The sequence below is a fragment of the Urtica dioica genome, chromosome 3 (genome assembly GCF_054948205.1).
Source record: "Urtica dioica subsp. dioica isolate 48M chromosome 3, U.dioica_male_clone48M_v1_H2, whole genome shotgun sequence".
In the NCBI taxonomy this organism is placed as follows: Eukaryota; Viridiplantae; Streptophyta; class Magnoliopsida; order Rosales; family Urticaceae; genus Urtica; species Urtica dioica.
Genome location: NC_142758.1, coordinates 19,106,428 through 19,129,202, shown reverse-complemented (window position 1 = coordinate 19,129,202; position 22,775 = coordinate 19,106,428). Strand labels below are relative to the sequence as shown.

At 42.3% G+C, this 22,775-nt stretch overlaps 1 pseudogene; it reads right to left on the bottom strand.

Moving 5' to 3' along the window:
- Nucleotides 1–21,661: 21,661 nt before the first annotated feature.
- LOC149402462 (secreted RxLR effector protein 161 pseudogene) lies at nucleotides 21,662–22,447 on the bottom strand (annotated as a pseudogene).
- Nucleotides 22,448–22,775: the final 328 nt, after the last annotated feature.

The following is a 22,775-nucleotide window of genomic DNA, read 5'->3' as shown; positions in this document are numbered from 1 at the left end:
ACAATGGAAGCAGAATATGTGGCTGCTTGTGAAGCATCCAAAGAGGCTGTATGGCTTAGAAAGTTCCTTAAGTATTTGGAAATTGTTCCAAACGTCGACGAGCCCATGACCCTTTATTGTGATAATAGTGGGGCTGTCGCTAACTCAAAGGAACCTAGAAGCCATAAGCGTTCTAAGCATATTGAGAGGAAATACCATTTGATTCGAGAGATCGTGCAGCGCGGAGACGTGGAAGTGAAGAAGATCTCAACGGGGGACAACCTCGCAGATCCATTCACCAAGGCCCTAGCGAACAAGGTCTTCGACCAACATCGTGAGGGATTAGGCATGAAGGACTACACACACCTTCTTTGAGTCAAGTGGGAGTTTGTTGTCAATGGTGCCCACAAGAAGAGTTGTAGTCTTTATTTTGAACATTTGATGTAATAAAGTCTCATAAAGACTCTTGCTTGTAATTGCCTATTCATTCATTAATAAAGTTGAAACGTTCATTCAATCTTCCTAGTCTGAAGCTTTATGATAAAACCATAGTCTTTTAGTCCATAAACAAACTTAACAACTTACGAAGAGACAAATGTAGATTTGCATGAACAAACTCTTCATAGTTCGCTTAAAACGATATATTCGCAATCTTAGGGTCAAAGGACTATTGACCTCAGTATGATTGTTAGAAGAATCTATGATGTCTGGTTATGAGGCATTGAGAGTTAGGAACTCTATAGTTCTTCTAGGTATCTTCCGAAGGTACTGAATTGACCAGTGCACTTCTAGAGACAATAGAAGAACAAACCATTTAACCTCTTATGTCTCGAAGTCACTATGTATGAATGAATTGCATCATGCTTACCTTAATCCTGAAATGAGACATGCCATTTCACACCTTAGTATTCTCATTTGAGAAAGTCAAAGTTCGGACTCACTATGTGATTCCGAACAAGGCCTATTGGTGAAGTACTAAGTTGTGAGTCTGTCATGAGTAACTTTGTGAAGTTCTCATAGATATGGAATTCATGTACAAGATTGCTGAAATGCAATATATGTCACCTCATGCTTTGTTCCTTGGAGTGTGAATAAATGAACTGGCCAGTGTCCAAATTGAGTCCTGACTCTTTTGGATGAAACAATGTGACTTGTTAGCTCCTCGTCAATACATTGTTTCTAACTTATTCACAAGCGACAAAGGAGTTGAGGAAATAACAGCTAGAAGGGTAAAATGGTGATTTAGTAAATCCCGACTAGCTGATGACATTCATGAAGGGTAAACATAGATAATATTCAGTGGATCCGCTCATCATAATTAGGTCGAATTCTTGAGTAGAAAATAAATTCATTTGAACCGAGAGATTTTCAGTGTCAGCTCTTTAGTGGAGTCAGTTGGCATTAAGCTAAACTTGGAAAAGGTTTGTGAACTTTTGAGTCCAAGTGTTTAGCTAAAGCTTTGTTCATTTGGATCCATGAGGTCACTGTCACGAATCACATCGATAGGAATAGTTAAACTGGAAGCTAAGCCAAAACAAGAACGAAAATAGTTAAAAGGGTATTTTTGTCTTTTGAGACAAAGGATGAAATGAATGTCAATAAATTTTTTGACAAGGTCATTTTGTGACATGTTTCACTCGGCCATGACTTGATCATTGGGCCTTGTGAATTAATTTCGTTTCATGAGAATTTTATTGAAAATTCTTAATGGGCCTTTCTCATGTTGTCATGAACAAATGAAGAAGCTTCTAGAAGCTCCTTCTAGAGAGACTTGGGCGCCTACCCTAATAGAGAAATAGGAGAGTTTATTTTGTGCATAAATGTATTTAGATACTTGCCAAAAGAAAAAGAGGAAACAAATTTGCATAAGGATGCACAAGGGAATCGGCCACATTGAGAGACAAGGCAAGCCTTGAACAAAATAGGAAACAAATCAAGGCTTCTAGAAGCCCTATCTTGGCCGAGTATCTCAAAGGGAAAAAAGAGGAAATTGCTCATGAATATGTGATATTCTATAGAAGAGGAAACTACCTTATTGAAGGTGAGACCTCTCCTATAAATAGGAGCCTCATTTCCTCACAATTCATTCATCCAAGTTTAAGAGATTTGAGAGACTCTCTCTCTAGAACTTGGCCGAAGTCCTCTTCTCTCTCTCTCTAGTTTATTTTCGATTTTTTTCTTGTCTTGGCACCTAGGTCCTCACTCGACCTAGCGTTTAGCTCTGCGACTTCAAGACTTGTTCTTAAGTCGTAGTGTTTAAAAGTGCCCACTCACTGATTCCTTCTTTTCGAGTGATTTAGTGATAGAAACTATCGTGGTTGCTCGAGTTCCCGAGGAAAGAAAAGAGAGACGTGCTGCGAGGGGAGACGAACGTTGCCAACCTTCCAAAGGCTCATCAACGTTCAAGCATCAAAAAGGTTAGTAACTTTAATAGCTCATATTAGTTTTTATTTACATGCACATGCTCTTGTCTAGGTTAGTAAAATCTAGTTTTACTTAAAAAGAAAATTTTTAAAATTCCGCCGCTTAACGAAGCGTTAAACTTTTTCTTAAACCCTAGATCGATTCCAACATTTTCCCACTTGAGATGCTCGGCCAAGGATGCCTTCTAGAAGGCTTGGATTTGTTTCCATTTTTGTTCCTTGCCTTGCCTTGTCTCTCTCTTGGCCGATTACCCTAAAACATCCTCATGCAAATTTGTTTCCTCTTTTTCTTTTGGCAAGTATCTTGATACATTTATGCACAAAATATTCTCTCTATCTCTTGGGTAGTAGGCGCCCAACATGTCCTCTAGAAGGAGCTTCTAGAAGCTTCTTTATTTGTTCATGAGAACATGAAAAAGGCCCATTTAGAATTTTCAATAAAATTCTTATGAAATGAAATTAATCCACATGGCCCAATAAGACTAGTATTGGCCGAGTGATGCATGTCATCAAATGACCTTGTCAAAAAAATTTATTGACATTCATTTCATCATATGTCTCAAAAGACAAAAATACCCTTTTGACAATTTTCGTTCTTGTTTTGACTTAGCTTCCAGTTTAACTATTCCTACTCGATGTGATTCGTGACAGTGACCTCATGGACCCAAATGAACAAAGCTTGATCTAAACACTTGGACTCAAAAGTTCACAAACCTTTTCCAAGTTTAGCTTAATGCCAACTGACTCCACTAAAGAGTTGACACTGAAAATCTCTCGGTTCAAATGAATTTATTTTCGACTCAAGAATTCAACCTAATTATGATGAGCAGATCCACTGAATATTATCTATGTTTACCCTTCATGAATATCATCAGCTAGTCGGGATTTATAAAATTACCATTTTACCCTTCTAGCTATTATTTCCTCAACTTCTTTGTCGCTTAAGTTAGAAACAATGTATTGACGAGGAGCTAACAAGTCACATTGTTTCATCCAAAAGAGTCAGGTCTCAATTTGGACATTGGCCAGTTCATTTATTCACACTCCAAGGAACAAAGCATGAGGTGACATACATTGCATTTCAGCAATCTTGTACATGAATTCCATATCTATGAGAACTTCATAAAGTTACTCATGACATTCTCACAACTTAGAACTTCACCAATAGGCCCTGTTCGGAATCACATAGTGAGTCCGAACTCTGACTTTCTCAAATGAGAATACATAAGCTGTGAAATGGCATGTCTCATTTCAAGATTAAGGTAAGCATGATGCAATTCATACATAGTGACTTCGAGACATAAGAGGTTAAATGGTTTGTTCTTATCTTGTCTCTAGAAGTGCACTGGTCAATTCAGTACCTTCGGAAGATACCTAGAAGAACTATAGAGTCTCCAACCCTCTATGCCTCATAACCAGACATCATAGATTCTTCTAACAATCATACTGAGGTCAATAGTCCTTTGACCCTTAGATTGCGAATATATCGTTTTAAGCAAACTATGAAGAGTTTGTTCATGCAAATGTACATTTGTCTCTTCGTAAGTTGTTTAGTTTGTTTATGGACTAAATACTAAGGTTTTATCATAAAGCTTCAGACAAGGAAGATTGAATGAACGTTTCAACTTTTTATTAATGAATAAGCAATCACAAGCAAGAGTCTTCATGAGACTTTATTACATCAAATGTAGAATATAAAGATTACAACTCTTCTTGTGGGCACCATTGACAACAGAAAAATCTAGGCAATTGTGTAATCATTTGAGCTCTTGTGTTTACTGCATGTAATTTTTTTAATAAGATTAGAGGCCGAGATGATAGCAATTTGTGAATTACATAGGTTTGCTAGAATACTCGAGAGAGGCTAGTGAATATTGTTGATAGAGTGAAATAAGCATTATCAGAGTAGATCTTGTTGTTCGAACCCGAAACCCCCAGCTTAGTATATTCCGATGAAATCATGACCCCTACTTTCTCCTTATTTAAAAACTTGTGTTTAGCATTGCCTTTATTTTTTTATTTTTGTTCTTCGATTCAAAATCCTCATCACATTTACCTGAAATCAATTCGCTAGATGTTTAGGGTAAAATTGCTAGTCCATGTGGGTTCCACATCTTCACTTATAAATCTATATTACTTGTGCGACATCTTCATATTGCTTCCTCGATGGCTACTCCGGAAAACCCAAGGATCAAGAGAAGACAACCTTCACATGCCCTTATGGTACTTTTGTTGTCAATGGTGCCCACAAGAAGAGTAGTAGTGTCTATCTGTGTACATTAGATGTCATATAGTCTTACGAAGACTCTTGCTTGTAATTGCTTATTCATTAATAAAAAGTTGAAATGTTCATTCAATCTTCTTTGTTTGAAGCGTTATGATAAAACCTTAGTCTTTTAGTCCATAAACAAACTTAACAACTTATGAAGAGACAAATGTAGATTTGCATGAACAAACTCTTCGTAGTTTGCTTAAAACGATATATTCACAATCTTAGGGTCAAAGGACTATTGACCTCAGTATGATTGTTAGAAGAACCTATGATGTCTGGTTATGAGGCATTGAGAGTTGGGGACTCTATAGTTCTTCTAGGTATCTTCCGAAGGTACTGAATTGACCAGTGCACTTCTAGAGACAATATAAGAACAAACCATTTAACCTCTTATGTCTCGAAGTCACTATGTATGAATTGCATCATGCTTACCTTAATCCTGAAATGAGACATGCCATTTCACACTTTAGTATTCTCATTTGAGAAAGTCAAAGTTCGGACTCACTATGTGATTCCGAACAAGGCCTATTGGTGAAGTACTAAGTTGTGAGTCTGTCATGAGTAACTTTGTGAAGTTCTCATAGATATGGAATTCATGTACAAGATTGCTGAAATGCAATGTATGTCACCTCATGCTTTGTTCCTTGGAGTGTGAATAAATGAACTGGCCAGTGCCCAAATTGAGTCCTGACTCTTTTGGATGAAACAATGTGACTTGTTAGCTCCTCGTCAATACATTGTTTCTAACTTATTCACAAGCGACAAAGGAGTTGAGGAAATAACAGCTAGAAGGGTAAAATGGTAATTTAGTAAATCCCGACTAGCTGATGACATTCATGAAGGGTAGCATAGATAATATTCAGTGGATCCGCTCATCATAATTAGGTCGAATTCTTGAGTAGAAAATAAATTCATTTGAACCGAGAGATTTTCAGTGTCAGCTCTTTAGTGGAGTCAGTTGGCATTAAGCTAAACTTGGAAAAGGTTTGTGAACTTTTGAGTCCAAGTGTTTAGCTCAAGCTTTGTTCATTTGGGTCCATGAGGTCACTGTCACGAATCACATCGATAGGAATAGTTAAACTGGAAGCTAAGTCAAAACAAGAACGAAAATTGTCGAAATGGTATTTTTGTCTTTTGAGACATAAGGATGAAATGGATGTCAATAAATTTTGACAAGTTCATTTGATGACTTAATGTCAGTCGGCCATAATATGATTAATTGGGCCTTGTGAATTAATTTCGTTTCATAAGAATTTTATTGAAAATTCTTAATGGGCTTTTCTCATGTTGTTATGAACAAATGAAGAAGCTTCTAGAAGGTCCTTCTAGAGACATGTTGGGCGCCCATAATACCCAAAGAAAGAGAGTTTATTTTGTGCATAAATGTATATAGATACTTGCCAAAAGAAAAAGAGGAAACAAATTTGCATAAGGATGCTTAAGAATTTCGGCCAAGTAAGAAAAAGGCAAGGCAAGGCACATAAAAGGAAACAAATCCAAGCCTTCTAGAAGGCTGCCTTGGCCGTGTGGAATAAGAGGGAAATGGGCAATATTTGCTCATGAATATGTGATATTCTATAGAAGAGGAAACTACCTTATTGAAGGTGAGACCTCTCCTATAAATAGGAGCCTCATTCCACACATTTCATTCATTCCAAAGTTTTAGAGATTGAGAGACTCTCTCTCTAGAACTTGGCCGAAAATCCTCTCTCTCTCTCTAGTTTATTTTCGATTATTTCTTGTCTTGGCACCTAGGTCCTCACTCGACCTAGAGTTTAGCTCTGCGACTTCAAGACTCGTTCTTAAGTCGTAGTGTTTAAAAGTGCCCACTCACTGATTCCTTCTTTTCGAGTGATTTAGTGATAGAAACTTTCGTGGTTGCTCGAGGTGCCGAGGAAAGAAAGAGAGACGTGCTGCGAGGGGAGACGAGCGTTGCAACTTTCCAAAAGCTTCTACAAGGTTCAAGCTTCAAGAAAGGTTAGTAACTTTAATAACTCATATTAGTTTTTATTTACATGTACATGCTCTTGTCTAGGTTAGTAAAAACTAGTTTTACTTAAAAAGAAAATTTTTAAAATTTCGCCGCTTAACGAAGCGTTAAACTTTTTCTTAAACCCTAGATCGATTCCAACAAATTTTTCCTTAAAGCGAATGCCATTCGGGCTATGCAATCCACCAGCCACGTTTCAAGGATGTATGATGGCCATCTTCTCTGATATGGTGGAAAGAACAATCGAGGTATTTGTGGATAATTTCTCTTTTTTTGGCCCCTCATTTGATTTTTGCCTTGAAAATTTGTCCAAGGTGCTTGCTAGATGTGAAGAGATGAACCTAGCGTGAACTGGAAAAAATGTCATTTCATGGTGAAAGAAGGGATCGTACTTGGCCATCGAGTCATAGAAGAAGGACTGGAGGTGGATCATGCGAAAATCTCCACCATCAAGAAGATGTCGCCTCAAATTTCGGTCAAAGGCATTCGAAGCTTCTTAGACCATGCGGGTTTCTACTGACGTTTCATCAAAGACTTCTCCAAAATCACGAAGCCACTGTGCAGGTTGCTCGAGAAGGACGTCAAATTCACCTTCTTTGACGAGTGCTTAGAGGCCTTCACCACCCTCAAGCAAAAGCTGAGCACAACCCTGATAATTATCGCACCGGATTAGAGCCTTCCATTCGAGATCATGAGTGAAGCGAACGATCACGCGATAGGTGGAGTTCTTAGGCAATGTAATGATAAGGCTTTCCATGATATATACTATGCGAGCCGAAATCTCAACAATGCCCAATTAAACTATACAACGATGGAGAATGAGTTGCTGGCCGTGATCTTTGCCTTCGAAAAATATCGGCCTACGTCATCGGCAACAAGGTGATCGTCTACACCGACCATGTTGATATTCGATATCTCATGGACAAGAAAAACGCCAAGCCATGACTTTTCCGATGGGTTATTATTCTTCAAGAGTTCCACGTCGAAGTCAAAGACAAGAAAGGCACAACAAAATTTGGTGGTGGACCATCTTTCGCGACTCGAGACATTCGCCCATGTCTCAGACCAAGCTAAACCCATCGACGACAACTTCCCAAACAAGAAGCTCCTTGCGGTCCAAGAGACATCATTGCCATGGTATGCTATCATTGTGAACTATCATGTAGGCAATATGATTCCCAAGAAGCTCAAGATGTAACAGAAGAAGAAATTTCTTTCGGATGTCCGGCGATACTTTTGGGAGGAGCCGATTCTCTATCGAGAATGTGCAGACTTGATCGTGCGGTGTTGCATTCTCGAAGATGAGATGGACTCTGTCATTCGCCACTGTCACAAGCTAGAGTGTGGCGGTCACTTCGTCCCAAATCGCATGGCAGTGAAAATCCTTCAATGTGGCTTCTATTGGCAGACGATCTTCAAAGATTGCCGCAAGTTCAGCATCTCGTGTGATCGGTGCAACCTAACGGGGAAAATCTGCAACCGCAACGAGATGCCACTCACCAACATGCTAGAGATTGAGCAATTTTTGTTTGGAGGATCGATTTCATGGATCTTTTCCCGTCGTCCTACAACAACAAATTCATTCTCCTCACTGTGGAGTATGTATCGAAGTGGGTCAAGGCAAAAACTACCTCAACAAGCGATGGAAAAGTGGTGCCAAATTCTTGAAAATCATCTTCACGAGGTACGACACTCCCCGAGCCATCATTAGCGACGGCGATTCTCATTTTTCCAAATGGCAATTCGACGCTCTCCTCGCCAAATATATCTTCATTCAACGAAAAGAATTGGCTAACCATCCTCAAGCCAATGGCCAGGCAGAGGTCTCCAACTGAGAAATCAAGCAAATCTTGGAGAAGATGATGAGCGCTTCATTAACAGATTGGGCGAGCAAGCATGATGATGCTCTTTGGACCTATCGCACCGCCTTCAAGACTAGGCATGTCCCGGTATCATCTTGCCTAAGGGAAGGCATGCCACTTGCCAGTCGAGCTCGAGCACAAGGCTTTGTGGGCTATGAAGAAGCTCAACTTCGACTACAAAGTTTTGGGCCAACAACGATTCCTCCATCTCAATGTCCTCGACAATCTTCGACGCAACGCCTACAAAGAAAATCGAAGGCGTGGTACGACAAGTATATAATCCGAAAAGAGCTCATTTCGGGTCAACGAGTTCTCCTTTACAATTCGCGACATAAGCTTTTCTCCTGAAAACTGAACTCAAGATGGTCGGGTCCATTCGAGATCATCCAAGTCTTTCCACATGGCTCGGTGGAGTTGAGAAGTCAAAACGGCAAGCAATTCAAAGTAACCGGTCAAAGGGTTAAGCCATACTTTGGAGGCGTATTCGAGAGCGTGAAGGCGTTCATATTCTTCCCACCATTCCGTGAAGAATTTGGAACCCCGTCAAGCTATTGACTTTAACTAAAGAGCTGTGTGGAGGCAATCGTCAGATTTCTTTCATCGCATTATATCTTCTTGTTCATTCTATTTTTTTAGTGTGTACTTAATTTTTTTATGTGTTAACTTCTTTAGAAAAAAAATTAGTTTTTTTTAGATTTAAAAAAACAACATAAAAGAGAATTTTATGTTTTTAATCGCCTTGATGAAAAGTTGCCAAAGAACGCATCACCGCAGTGAATTTTAGCACGCCTTGGTGATGCGCATTCTGTGAACTTTAAAAGCTGATTTAAACGAAAAAATAAAAAAGACTCGAAAATTTCTTCTCTTTTTCATCCTTCTCTTTATTTCTCTCCAACCTTACCACGCAAAACCTTAAAACTCAATTTTCAAAAACATTTGTCAATAAAATGTCTATTTCTTCATCGTTATGCGTGATTCAACTCTTGTCTTGACCAAAATTATAATTTTTGATGTGTTTTGCTCTAAATCCAACATCTTTAAGGTAATTCATTTCATATTTGTTTTTTTTATCGTTATTCTTGGAATTCTTGAGTTTGTAGGTTTGTTTGGTTTTCTTATGGGAGTATTTCATTGTGTAAGGTTAGTGGAACACAAAAATTTGGTGAATCCTTTGGAACTTATGCATGCACATCACGTGTTCGACGAAAAACCCAAGAGAATTGTTATTTTTCTTTGAGAATTGATTTTTCACAAATTTATTGATGTGAAATGGATTGTTTGTAATTGTTAAAGTAGTGTTTTGTGATTGAATGTGATGTGTAGTTGAGGATTTGAGACACGGTTAGAAATGGTGATTTTCTTGTGTTATTTTTAAAGCTGAATTTTATGTGTTCTAATGTGTATCTTCAAGTGTGTGTAGGAATGGTGCAAAAGACAGAATAGACTACGGCGGGAGCCTCATCATCATTAATGGGCGAACGGCCAAGCACGCTCCTCAAAGCCTCCGAGAAAAAGTGGGAGAAACTTGCCGATATGAATTTCTTCAACGAGCGTCAGTTCTTACCATCTGGAGATGTACCGGTGTGCGGGAACGCCGTGACTCAACTTACTTGGCTTAAGTGGGAATCGTTGGCCGTCAACAACACACATGTGGCTTCTTGTTCGGTGAAGGAATTCTATGCCAATCTCTCGATCATCGGTCCCACACTTAAACTGATACGAGTCCGCAACATCACGGTTGATATCTCTCCATGGAGAATCAACACTTTTCTCGGGATATTCGTGCCACCCGAGGATGCGTACTTTCTAATTGCGACCAACCATCCACTGCTCGCCATGTTGGAGACCATGTGTAAGCCAAGTGAAACATACAACACCAAGAGGGATAGATACATGAGATCCGGCAAGTCGCGTATCCATCTGTCGTCAAAGGTCCTGCACCTCGCTGCAGAAAACTTCCATGCGTATCCATCTGACGTCAAAGGTCCCGCACCTCGCTCCAAAAAACTTATGTCGATCGAGTCGCCACCTCTAGAGCTTGACACTCCGTAGTCAATTCTCCAGCCATCTTCGCCACTGCTGACTGGGCAAGACACACTTGCCTCGGACGACTCCCAATTTCACACGAGTCTCTTGAAGCTGTTCGCAAAGACTCGCGAACTCCGCCTTTAGTGAGAACCTCACTCGGCCTAAGCTAGTTGAAACTTTGCTTGAGCAAGCTCCTCCTGGATGAGTCCCATGCGCCAAATAAGATCATGTAGAATCTTTTCGCCTCGGGTCACACATGCGAGAACCTGAAGTGATTGGAAAAACAAGTCAGCAAAAGTGAAGTTGCCGCAAAGTTATCGAGAAAGGTCAATTAATCCGTTATACCTTTCTTGATAAATATATACCCTATATACCCTAAGCACTGTTGCTTCCACAGCGAAATATTCTTCCGAACGTACATACTTCGGAAGTGCTGACAATCTATCGATTCTTGAATCAACCCTTAGGTGAGTGAATATAGACCTTCTTTCAGGAACAATGGATCATGTTTCTATCAACCACTTCCCACTCGAATCATGCGCCGAAACTCCCAAGACATAAGCTCTGATTAGCTTGATAGTAGCCTTTTAGTGAATGAGTCAATAATCTTGGTAACATGATCTAGTGTCGACGATCACTTCAGGATTTAGATCAAGTCTCACCGTGACCATCATCGCGATCCCGGTTAGTGTGTCCTAATGGTATTTAAATGATGCATCTATTGTCAATGGTGCCCACAAGAAGAGTCGTAATCTTTATATCGTACATTTGATGTAATAAAGTCTCATGAAGACTCTTGCTTGTAATTGCTTATTCATTCATAAAAAGTTGAAACTTTCATTCATTCCTCGTTGTCTGTTTGAAGCTTTATGATAAAACATTAGTCTTTAGTCCATAAACAAACTAAACAACTTACGAAGAGACAAATGTAGATTTGATTGAACAAACTCTTCGTAGTTTGCTTAAAACGATATATTCGCAATCTAAGGGTCAAAGGAGTATTGACCTCAATATGATTGTTAGGAGAATCTATGATGTCTGGTTGTGGGGCATTGAGTGTTGGAGACTCTATAGTTCTTCTAGGTATCTTTCAAAGGTACTGAATTGACCAGTGCACTTCTAGAGACAAAATAAGAACAAACCATTTAACCTCTTATGTCTCGAAGTCACTACGTATGAATTGCATCGTGCTTACCTTAATCTTGAAATGAGACATGCCATTTCACAGCTTACGTATTTTCATTTGAGAAAGTCAGAGCTCGGACTCACTATGTGATTCCGAACAGGGCCTATTGGTGAAGTACTAAGTTGTGAGAATGTCATGAGTAACTTTGTGAAGTTCTCATAGATATGGAATTCATGTACAAGATTGCTGAAATGCAATGTATATCACCTCATGCTTTGTTCCTTTGAGTGTGAATAAATGAACTGGCCAGTGTCCAAATTGAGTCCTGACTCTTTTGGATGAAACAATGTGACTTGTTAGCTCCTCGTCAATACATTATTTCTAACTTATTCACAAGCGACAAAGGAGTTGAGGAAATAACAGCTAGAAGGATAAAATGGTAATTTCGTAAATCCCGACTAGCTGATGATATTCATGAACGGTAAACACTGATAATATTCTGTGGATCCACTCATTACAATTAGGTTGAATTCTTGAGTAGAAAATAAATTCATTTGAACCGAGAAATTTTCAGTGTCAACTCTTTAGTGGAGTCAGTTGACATTAAGCTTTTTGTGAACTTTTGAGTCCAAGTATTTAGCTCAAACTTTGTTCATTTGGATCCATGAGGTCACTGTCACGAATCACATCGAGTAGGAATAGTTAAATTGGAAGCTAAGTCAAAACAAGAACGAAAATTGTCAAAAGGGTATTTTTGTCTTTTGAGACATAGGATGAAATGAATGTCAATAAATTTTTTGACATGGTCATTTGATGACAAGTAACACTCGGCCAAAATTAGATTTATTGGGCCTTGTGGATTAATTTCATTTCATAAGAATTTTGAATAAAATTCTTAATGGGCCTTTTTCATGTTGTCATGAACAAATGGAAAAGCTTCTAGAAGGCCTTTCTGGATTGAAATAGGCGCCCAACATACCCAAAGAGAGAGAGAATATTTTGTGCATGAATGTATGAAGAGACTTGCCAAAAGAAAAAGAGGAAACAAATTTCCCCTAAGAGGAAGCCAAGGTGGGCGCCCAAATGGGTTAAGGGAGAAGCAAATAAAAGAGGAAACAAATCCAAGGACTTGCTTGGCAAGTCTTGGCCGCCCAAATGAAGGAGAAGAAAAGGAAATTGGCTCATGAATATGTGATATTCTATAGAAGAGGAAACTACCTTATTGAAGGTGAGACCTCTCCTATCAATAGGAGCCTTATTCTTCACATTTCATTCATCCAAAGTTTTAGAGATTGAGAGCTTCTCTCTCTAGACTTGGCCGATCCTCTATCTCTCTCTATTCAATTTCGTTTTTATTGTTTTGGCACCTAGGTCCTCATTTGACCTAGTGTTTAGCTCTGCGACTTCAAGACTCGTTCTTAAGTCTTAGTGTTTAAAAGTGCCCACACACTAATTCCTTTTATCTTGTGTGATTTAGTGATAGAAACTTTCGTGGTTGCTCGAGTTAACGAGGAAAGGAAGAGAGACGTTCTGCGAGGGAGACGAACGTTGCAACCTTTTCCAAAAGCTTCTCAATGGTCAAGCTTCTTAAAAGGTTAGTAGTCTTTTATGCTCATATTAGTTTTTATTTACATGTGCTTGCTCTTTGTCTAGGTTAGTAAAAAACTGTTTTACTTGAAAAAGAAAATTTTTAAAATTCCGCCCCTTACAGAAGCGTTAAACTTTTTCTTAAACCCTAGATCAATTCCAACAAATGGTATCAGAGCTATGGTCAAAGATATGCATGTACATGTATTTAAAATTATGAGCTTGAAAATCGTTATCGAAAGTTTACTAATTTTGTGACAAGTTAGAATTGTTTTCTTAGATTTTTTTTTTAATTTATTACTCATGCCTTTAAATTAAAAATCATGTTGTTTTTCTATGAGTTTGGGATGTTATTAAAACACATTAGAATCAGTTCTAAAAGTTTTTAATTTTTTATATTGAAAAACGTGTTTTAAAGGTTTGAGAAAATTTCGAGTAATTTTGTGACTAGTTTTCTTGTCTTACTAGTTTCTTATTTTTACTTGAATCGTTTTATGCTTGTTGTTATTTCTTTTTTACCATGTTATTACCTTGCTAATAAAATACAAATAAAAGCTTTAACAACTTCATAAAACGTTCCGTTACACTCGATTTTTTTCGCACCTTAAAAGACCGAATTTTAATTATTTCTTTTTCTTTGAGCTGGAATAAAACCTGCAGTAAAAGTGGAATAACTCTCTTCTCAGAGAACTAAATTTAATGATTCTTGAATCAAATTAAAGGTCTGTCTGTCCTCTTTCCAATTCCACCGGTTTTGGATCAAAAGGACATCGGAGCCGCCAGTTATGGCTATTTTACTCCGAGGTCGCGGCAGTTCCGAAAGTCCAGTTTTTTAGAATTCCGGATTTTCAGCCCCACTACCATGAGTTATTGAACTCAAATGAGAAAAATTTCTTGAGCAAAAATGTTTTTCATAAGATTATTAACATGATGTGAAAGATTAAAATGTTTTGATTTTTGAAAGTTTAATTGAAAATTGAATTTTTACAAAACTACTTTGAATTTTGAAAAACCGTTTTCGTTTTCAAACTTGAAAATATTTTATCATCCAAATCAAATAAGTTTTCAAAATGTTTTTGTTGTCATACGAAAATGAAAAACTATTTAATACCTCGGGTGGTTCGATCCAAGGCCGGACCAAGTGATCGCACCTGGGCCAAGAGTGTGAACTCGAAAGTCTCGATCTAGGTTTTCTCCGATCAACCCGCCTCTCGGGAGAGGAAATGGGTGAGGAGGAGGAGTGACCGTGCCTTGGGTGTTGGCTGCCTACGTACCCGTGCATAGGATCAGGTCAGAACGTAGTTCAGGCGTGTAAGACACAGTATGAAGCGTGGAACCTTGGTGGAGAAGCGTGCTCGACGAAGGAGACGAGGCGCGGAGGAGTCCTCGGTGGCGTCTCAGAGCTTCGGAGATCGCGTACGCGTCTAGCGTGTTAGACGCGCAAGGGGAACTCTAGTCGAGAACCCTATAGGTGTGCTTGAGCACCGGGGGGCGTCCGGTCAGAGGGAGCGATGTTCGGGAAGTCCCCGCGAGTGCTTCGGAACCTCTGAGAATGAGAGACACTTGCGAGGATGCTTCAGGCCAAATATGGCATCAAGAGAAGCAGAGGAGAGTGAGAAATCGAGGGTATCGATAGGAGATGAAGGGATGGCTTCCCCCTCAGTGAGAGGGGGTTTATATAGGTGTTTGGGGAACCTAAGGGGGTCCTTCGTCGCCCATGTGGGACGGGGGGCGCGCAACTGTTCAAGTGGAGGCGCACAAGGGGCAGTGGCGCGACTCTGCCCGGGCGCGGGGTGTGCTAGGCAACGCCTCTGTGGGTTTTTCGCGACCGTCGTCCTTCCGGGCCCGTTGAGCTATTGTTGGCTTTGCATTTTGGGTTTGTGACATGAATGTAGCTATTCGACGGGTATAATCTGAGTCGAGTCTCGACTCGAGGAGCGAGGCTCGACTCGATGAGCGAGGCTCGACTCGAGGAGCGAGGCTCGACTCGAGGAGGCTGATTCAAGGTTCGTCTCGAGGAGCGAAGCTCGACTCGAGGAGACTGACTCAAGGCTCGACTCGAGGAGCGAGGCTCGACTCGAGGAGGCTGAATCAAGTCTCAACTCAAGGGGCGAGGCTTGACTCGAGGAGCCGACTCAAGTCTCGACTCGATGGGCTAGGCTCGACTTAAGGAGTCAAGAGTTTGGGCGAGGGCTTGAAGGCTTGCCACTCTTCAGGAACTCCGGCCTGACCATCGGCCCTTTGAGCGACGTGTCTTCCTGGCGTCTCGGGTTTTCCGAAAACGACCGACAACATTAGCCCCCCAAGTTCGTTGCTCGGGAGGTTCCCGGCGATGAACTTTTTGTCTTTCCGGTTGGGTGTTTGAGGAAAATATTTTTGAAATCTCGTCACCCAAGGAAAGTAATTAATTTTTTTTTTGGCGTAGCCGCGCGGCGCGCGCCCTGGATGGCGCGGCGCGCGGTCTGAGCGGCGCGCCCCGTGCGCGGGGCTGGTTCGCTTTGCGCGGGGAAATCCGACTTTTTCCTCCGTTTTTCTCCTTGTGGGAGTAGAATTTGGATTCCTACCCCCCTAGGAGTCTATAAATAAGCCCCCCCTCTCTCCTATTCCTCCACTTTATTTTTTCTCTCTATCTCTACACTTGCTTCTTTTCTACGCTTGCATTATGGATGTTCCTTCCCTTTTCTCAACTGAGAGTCCCGAGATTGATTTCTCTCTCTTGTTTCAGGATTCTGAACATGTAAAGGATGATCTCTTCGCGGGATTAGGGGAAGTTCCTCTATACGTGGAAGAGAATCCAAGCGGAGTAGAGCAGTGGCTCGAAGAAGGCGAGCTGGGCGTGATCGTGCCCGTTGCTCAGCCTCAAGAGGAGTGCGTGCCAACTGGGCGCGGAGCAGGTGGGGGGGTCGATCATCCCGCTTCCGGGGATCCCGCTCCTTGCCTCGTGATCAACTTGGTCGGCGAGGGGGCTCGCGACAAGACCTGCCCTGACGTGCCAAAGTCCGGCTTGGATTCTTATGGCACGCCGGGAGATATTGTGGGCGTGGATGCAACGACTCCGCTAGAGTCGGTCCTCGACGAGATTGACTGTGTGGATGATTTCGGTCCCGAGTCTGAAGATCCCGGAGGTCATTCGGAGACATGTCCGGGGGCCGAAGGCCTCGCACCGGAGCGTCCCAAAGTGCCGTCGGCGGCTGCCGCGGCCGTGCCGGAGGGCGGAGGCCCTTCCATGGAGTCAGGGGGCTCTCAGCCCGAGACCCCTGACGCCAAGGCGCTAGTGTCGGCGAGGTCGCTTGCTAGGACGGAGTGGTATCCTGAGGAGGGCTTTGCTGCTCCCGAGGGCTTCGATTGTTCGAGGGTCGATGCTTCGAGCTCGCTCACCTACCGAACATTCATCGGTCTCAGGGAGGCATTCGCCATTCCATCGTCCGTGGCGCTCCTCCGTCCCTTCTCGGGGGACCGTCCCTTCCGTCCTCGCCGTGGATTTGCTGTAGTTTCGGTCGCGAGTCTCAACTGCGGGTTGCGGCTGCCGTTCCAACCCATCGTCCAGCAGCTCCTCACACGACTGGGGGTGCATGCTTGTCAGATGAGTCCGGCGTTTTACCGCATCATGGCGATGTGTCACATGGAGTGGCATTGCCAGACCGAGCGGGTGATGACCGTGAGTGACTTTCACAATCTCATCGTGGTTTTCCCTGCGCCCGGGAAGCCTGGTTTCTTCATGGCCCGCGATCGCCGGAACACTAAGCTGATAACGGACTTGGAGAAGCGTAATCGAAGACCGTGGGTGTGGGTCTCGGTGGAGGCCTTTGGCGACGCGCCGCTTCGGTTTGGTCCTTTGGCCGAGTTTTCTGGTGACGCGGGGGCCAATGATCTCGACTTCGTGAAGGAGATCCGGGGAATGTCGGAGGCTCGGAAGGCATTCGAACGATTTCGTTCGCCTGAACTGATGGCTTCCACCGGGTGGTTCCCGCCCTTTCCTCCTAGCCATGGCGACAGTCAGCGGACCGAGAGTGCTCCCAGCGCCATGTCATCCCCCTCGAGCGGCGGTCTTCCAGGAATTTCGACTTTCTCTCTTTCTGTTTTTTGCTTTTAGTTTAGGGTTTTGACTTTATCGCTTTTGTAGCCTCCTCGGCGAGGGCGAGGGCTCGAGCGCACTTAGCGAAGGCTTCCCGGGACCCGAAGTCGTTGGCGGCTGTCCATTCTCGGATTGCCGCGTGGAATGGTCGGGAGAGACCCGATACCGGTCATCCGACGGAGAGCGGCCCTCGCGCTTCTTTGAAGCGGCCCTCCTCCTCGGCTCTACCAGACACGTCTTCGGACTCGAAGCGCGTAAATTCGATGGTCGACGTGAAGGCCGCGGAGGTTAGGGGGGAATGTTCCCTGGGTCTCGCTCAATCTTCGATGAAGATGTGGAAGAGCGTCGTGGCCAGCAGCGACGTGGAGTTCTTTCGTCACGGCGTTTCTGACGCTCAGAGAGTGAGTTTCTCATGCCTTGTTTGTTTTAGGGCTTTGTCTTTTACTGAATTGTCTTTTTGCCTTCTCAGGTGCTTGCTCGAGCGACCCGGGGCGAAAAGATCCTTCATGACCTCATCAGACGGATGAGCCTTGCCCAAGAGGAGCTTGCTCAAGCGAAGTCTCCGCTGGCCCGTGGCGAGCGAGGTTCTCACTCAAAGGCAGAGTTTGCGAGTCTCCGCGAGCAGCTCCAAGATGCTCGCGTGGAATTGGGAGTTACTCGCAGCAAATGCGACTGTGCTCAGTCGGCGGTGGCAAAGATGGCTGATGAGCTAACGACGGAACGTCAAGCTCTCGAAGTGGAAACTCGATCGGCGGAGGTCTTCCGGAGCGAGGTGCGGGACCTTCGACGCCAGTTGGAATCGCGCACGGAAGAAATAGGCATTCTTCAGGGCCAACTTACATCGAGCGAAGCTGCCCGTGTTCGAGCGGAGCGTGAGCGCGACTCCTTAGCGGAGGAGGTGGCTCGGGTCACCGCGGAGAAAACTGCGGCGGAACAGCTCGCGTCCGACCTTCAAGACGACTTTGACGTCGGAGTCGAGAAGGCAAGACATGCGGCGGCGGTGGAGTGTCGGGACACCACAGCTACCGAGAATGTTTCTCGAGGGGTCACCTTCCACTTCTTCGACTCGTTGTTCCCACCACTTGATGGGGCCGATCCTGTAGGCGACGATCCCGCCGAGTGACATATTTTCTTTATTATTTTTCTCGCGCAAGTGTTTAGCGCACGCTTTCTTTTAGGTTTTTCCATTCAGTGCACTTGTTTTAACGCTTGCTTACTAGGATTTTCCCCTTCAGCGCACTTATTTTAGCGCTTGCTTTCTAGGATTTTCGGGGCAATTGCCCTTTTCTTTCGTTAGATATTATTTATTTTTATGAACGTTTTCGCTCATTCATTATTTATGGCATGTTTAGATAGGCAAGCGTTTGTGTCAATGGTCTTGCCGGTTCTTTTACCTCAGCAGGATACCTCTTCAGACGCGCCAGTCGCTTGGATGGTCTGCGTTTTGTAAGTTTTTCGACTGCGAGTTAGCCATGCTACGCGGGCACCTTACGTGTGCCGGGTAGGTGTCTTAATTGCGCCATGTAGGTGTCTTAGGTGCGCCATGTAGGCGTCTTAGGTGTGTTTCGAAAAACGTCTTGGTTGCGCCATGTAGGCGTCTTACGTGCGCCATGTAGGCGTCTTAGGTACGCCATGTAGGCGTCTTTGGTGCGTCTTGAGAGACGTCTTGGTTGCGCCATGTAGGCGTCTAACGTGCGCCATGTAGGCGTCTTAGGTGCGCCATGTAGGCGTCTTAGGTGCGTCTCGAGAGACGTCTTGGTTGCGCCATGTAGGCGTCTTACGTGCGCCATGTAGGCGTCTTATGTGCGCCATGTAGGCGTCTTAGGTGCGTCTCGAGAGACGTCTTGGTTGTGCCATATAGGCGTCTTGCGTGCGCCATGTAGGCGTCTTAGGTGCGTCTCGAGAGACGATTTGGTTGCGCCATGTACGGGTCTTACGTGCGCCATGTAGGCGTCTTAGGTGCGTCTCGAGAGACGACTTGGTTGCGCCATGCAGGCGTCTTGCGTGCGCCATGTAGGCATCTTAGGTGCGTCTCGAGAGACGACTTGGTTGCGCCATGTAGGTGTCTTATGTGCGCCATGTAGGCGTCTTAGTTGCGTCTCGAGAGACGACTTGGTTGCGCCATGTAGGCGTCTTAGGTCCACCATGTCGGGGATGATTCCCCCATATAACCATATAAATGCGGAAAAGTAATTAATTACGCTAATCATGAGCTAATTAATTCAATGATTATATGACAAGATCTAGATTTACGTTAATAAAAAATTATAAGAGAGCATATAAGTCAAGCAACCGAAACAAGAGTAAACAAGTACTTACATTGATTTTCGGTTCACGAACTGAAAGCTTTCACAATCCGTCTTCGTCTTGAACGTACAAGCCTCCACACAATCAAATAAGAGACTCTACTTCAAGGACTCGATGTGATGACACCTTAGTCTTCCGAAACGTAATCTCCGAGACGAATAAGAAAGATGAGTGGGCACAGTCTTGATCTCACTAGATCACAAAACTAGGTGTTTCGAGATCTCTCTCTTATTTTACTAAGAATGAAAACGAGTTTCCGAGGGGAAGAGAAGCAGAAGTGCACGGCCAAGGGAGGGCTAGGTTGCACGAAATTTCTCTAAAAAATTGCTTAAAATATTTGTTTATTTTTGCCTTCTCATGAACCCCTATTTATAGTAGTAAAAGGAGATATTCATGGAGTCTTCTAGAATATTTTATTTAATTTATTGTGTTCACACTAGAGGATTTAATCTAGGCCCTTGGATCTCAACAAGTGAATCCTACTTTTTCTCTCATCCGTCAGATCAATATCTATGGGATATTATTCTTTTATTTAAATAGAGAATAATTTATTTAGTGAGATAATAAAGGAGAATATATTATTCTCCTAAATATTCTCCTAAATACTTTCATTTAAATAAGGAGAAAATATATGACAATATCTTATATTTTTCTCTCTCTTTTATTTAAACAACTAAAGAGAAAATATTGATAAATACCAATATTATAAATTTCCAATTTTAGGCACACGGCCAAGGGGGGATTTGCGCAAACCCTAGTGCCGAAAATTCCCAAATCCGATTTTCATATTTTGTTCAAGGCCCAATTGCTTAAAACCCAATTAATTATTTATTTACTTGGTCCAACAAAAAACAAATAATTAATAATTGTTTATTTACTTGATAAAACAATAAATAAACAATTCTACCATAAATATTTATTTAATTCTGCGAATACCCGTTTTCCAGAATTTAATGCTGTCAATCACAATTACAGCAAGTGAGATTAATAATGATAAACATTATCATACGAAAGTTCTTATCCGCCTTTATCAGAGTCGAATCGGGGACTATGGACCTAGTAATAGGAGCTTAACAAATCCGATAAAAAAGACGAAATAGTCCTTTCTCTTTTGTCCATCGATTCGTCTAATCTTGGTCAAATACTCCACCTTGTAAGCCAAGACTGAACTCTCCTTTATACTAGAATTATATTTACTCATCGTGACGAGTGTCCACTGATATAGTCAGTTCGTGATCAAGATCCTCCAGGTTCAACCCGTGTCAAGAGAAGTCAATTTTTCCGTTATACTTCTCTTGATACATATCAGCCCTAAGCATTTTTGCTTCCCCAGCGAAAGATTCTTTCGAACGTTACTTACTTCGAAAGTGCGCGCAATCTATCGGTTCTGGAATCAACCCTTAGGTGAGAGAACATTAACCTTCTTTCAGGAAGGCTGGATTCCGTATCTGTAAATCATTTCCCACTCGAATTATGCTCTGAGAAAACTCCCAAGACATAAGCTGTGATTAGCATGAATAGCCTTTTAGCGAATGAGTCAAAGAGCTCAGTAACATAACCCAATGTCCATGATCACTTCAGGATTTAGATCATGTCTCACTGTGACCATCATAGTGGCCTCGGTTAGTGTGTCGTAACGGTCCTTAAACGACACATCTACACCAAGACCTGTCCGGGTCGTGCACTTACCACAAGTGTAGAATGCTCCCACATAGTGATCAACCTTCACCCATGTGTTCCACATATATGACTTTAGATATAGTTTTCCAGGCGTATATCAGTCATCGACCATGTTTTAGCACACCGCCCGAACTCAGGTGCCCAGCACGTGACTCAGTTAAATACGGAGGCTATGGAATAATGAATGTTTAATAAATCTCATTAAATAAGAAATAACGCTTTCAATTCAAATAGATAATAAATGTCAAACTTTATTTTATTAATAATTTCAACGAGAATTTACATAAGTATCTTCTCGTCGGCAAGAATTCTTAACAATCTCCCAATTTGACCTAGACAAAATATGGCATGTATCTAAGGCCCATTCCTCCCACATGTTTCATGAACACATGTTCATATAGTCCCTTTGTCATTGGATCCGCAATGTTGTCCAAGGTTGAGATCTTCATGACTGCCACGTCTCCTCTTCGAACTATTTCTCTTATAAGGTGGTATTTTCGTTCTATATGCTTTCCTCTCTTATGGCTGCGAGGTTCCTTTGAGTTTGTGATGGCTCCAGTGTTATCACAGTGGAGTTGCACATGCTCGGTCATTTTAGGAACTACCTCCAGTTCGGCTAAGAAATTCTTAAGCCAAACAACCTCTTTGGCTACGTCGGAAGCTGCAATATATTCAGCTTCCATAGTAGAGTCTGTGATACTAGATTGCTTAATGCTTCTCCAGACAATCGCTCCTCCATTGAGAGTGAACACTGATCCAGACGTAGACTTCAACATGTCACGGTCTGCCTGAAAATCAGAGTCAGTGTATCCTTGTATCACCAAGTCAGTACTTGTGTATACAAGCATCATGTCTCTAGTTCTCTTAAGATATTTTAGGATATGCTTAACAGCTATCCAATGTTCTTGACTAGGGTTTGACTGGTATCTACTAACAACTCCCACTGCATAGCATATGTCGGGTCTAGTACACAACATGGCATACATCAGACATCCAACTGCTGAGGCATATGGAACTCGACTCATATCCTCCACTTCTTGCGGTGTCTTAGGACACTGCTCTTTCGACATGAACTTTCCTGAACGAATTGGCAATAATACCCCATGGGCATTTTGCATCGAGAAGCGAGAAAGTACCTTATCTATATAAGTACCTTGAGACAGAGCTAGCAGTTTGTTCTTCCTATCACGAATGATTTGGATTCCTAGAACAAAGGCAGCATTCCCCAAATCCTTCATTTGGAATTGCTTTGCCAGCCACTCCTTTATGTTAGACATTACTTTAATATCGCTTCCTATAAGGAGGATATCGTCTACATAAAGGATTAAGAAAACAATTACTTTCTTCGAGTACTTGTAAACACAAGGCTCAGAAAGGTTTTGTTCGAAACCATAGGTCTTGATCACCTCATCAAACCTTTGGTTCCAGGATCTAGACGCTTGCTTG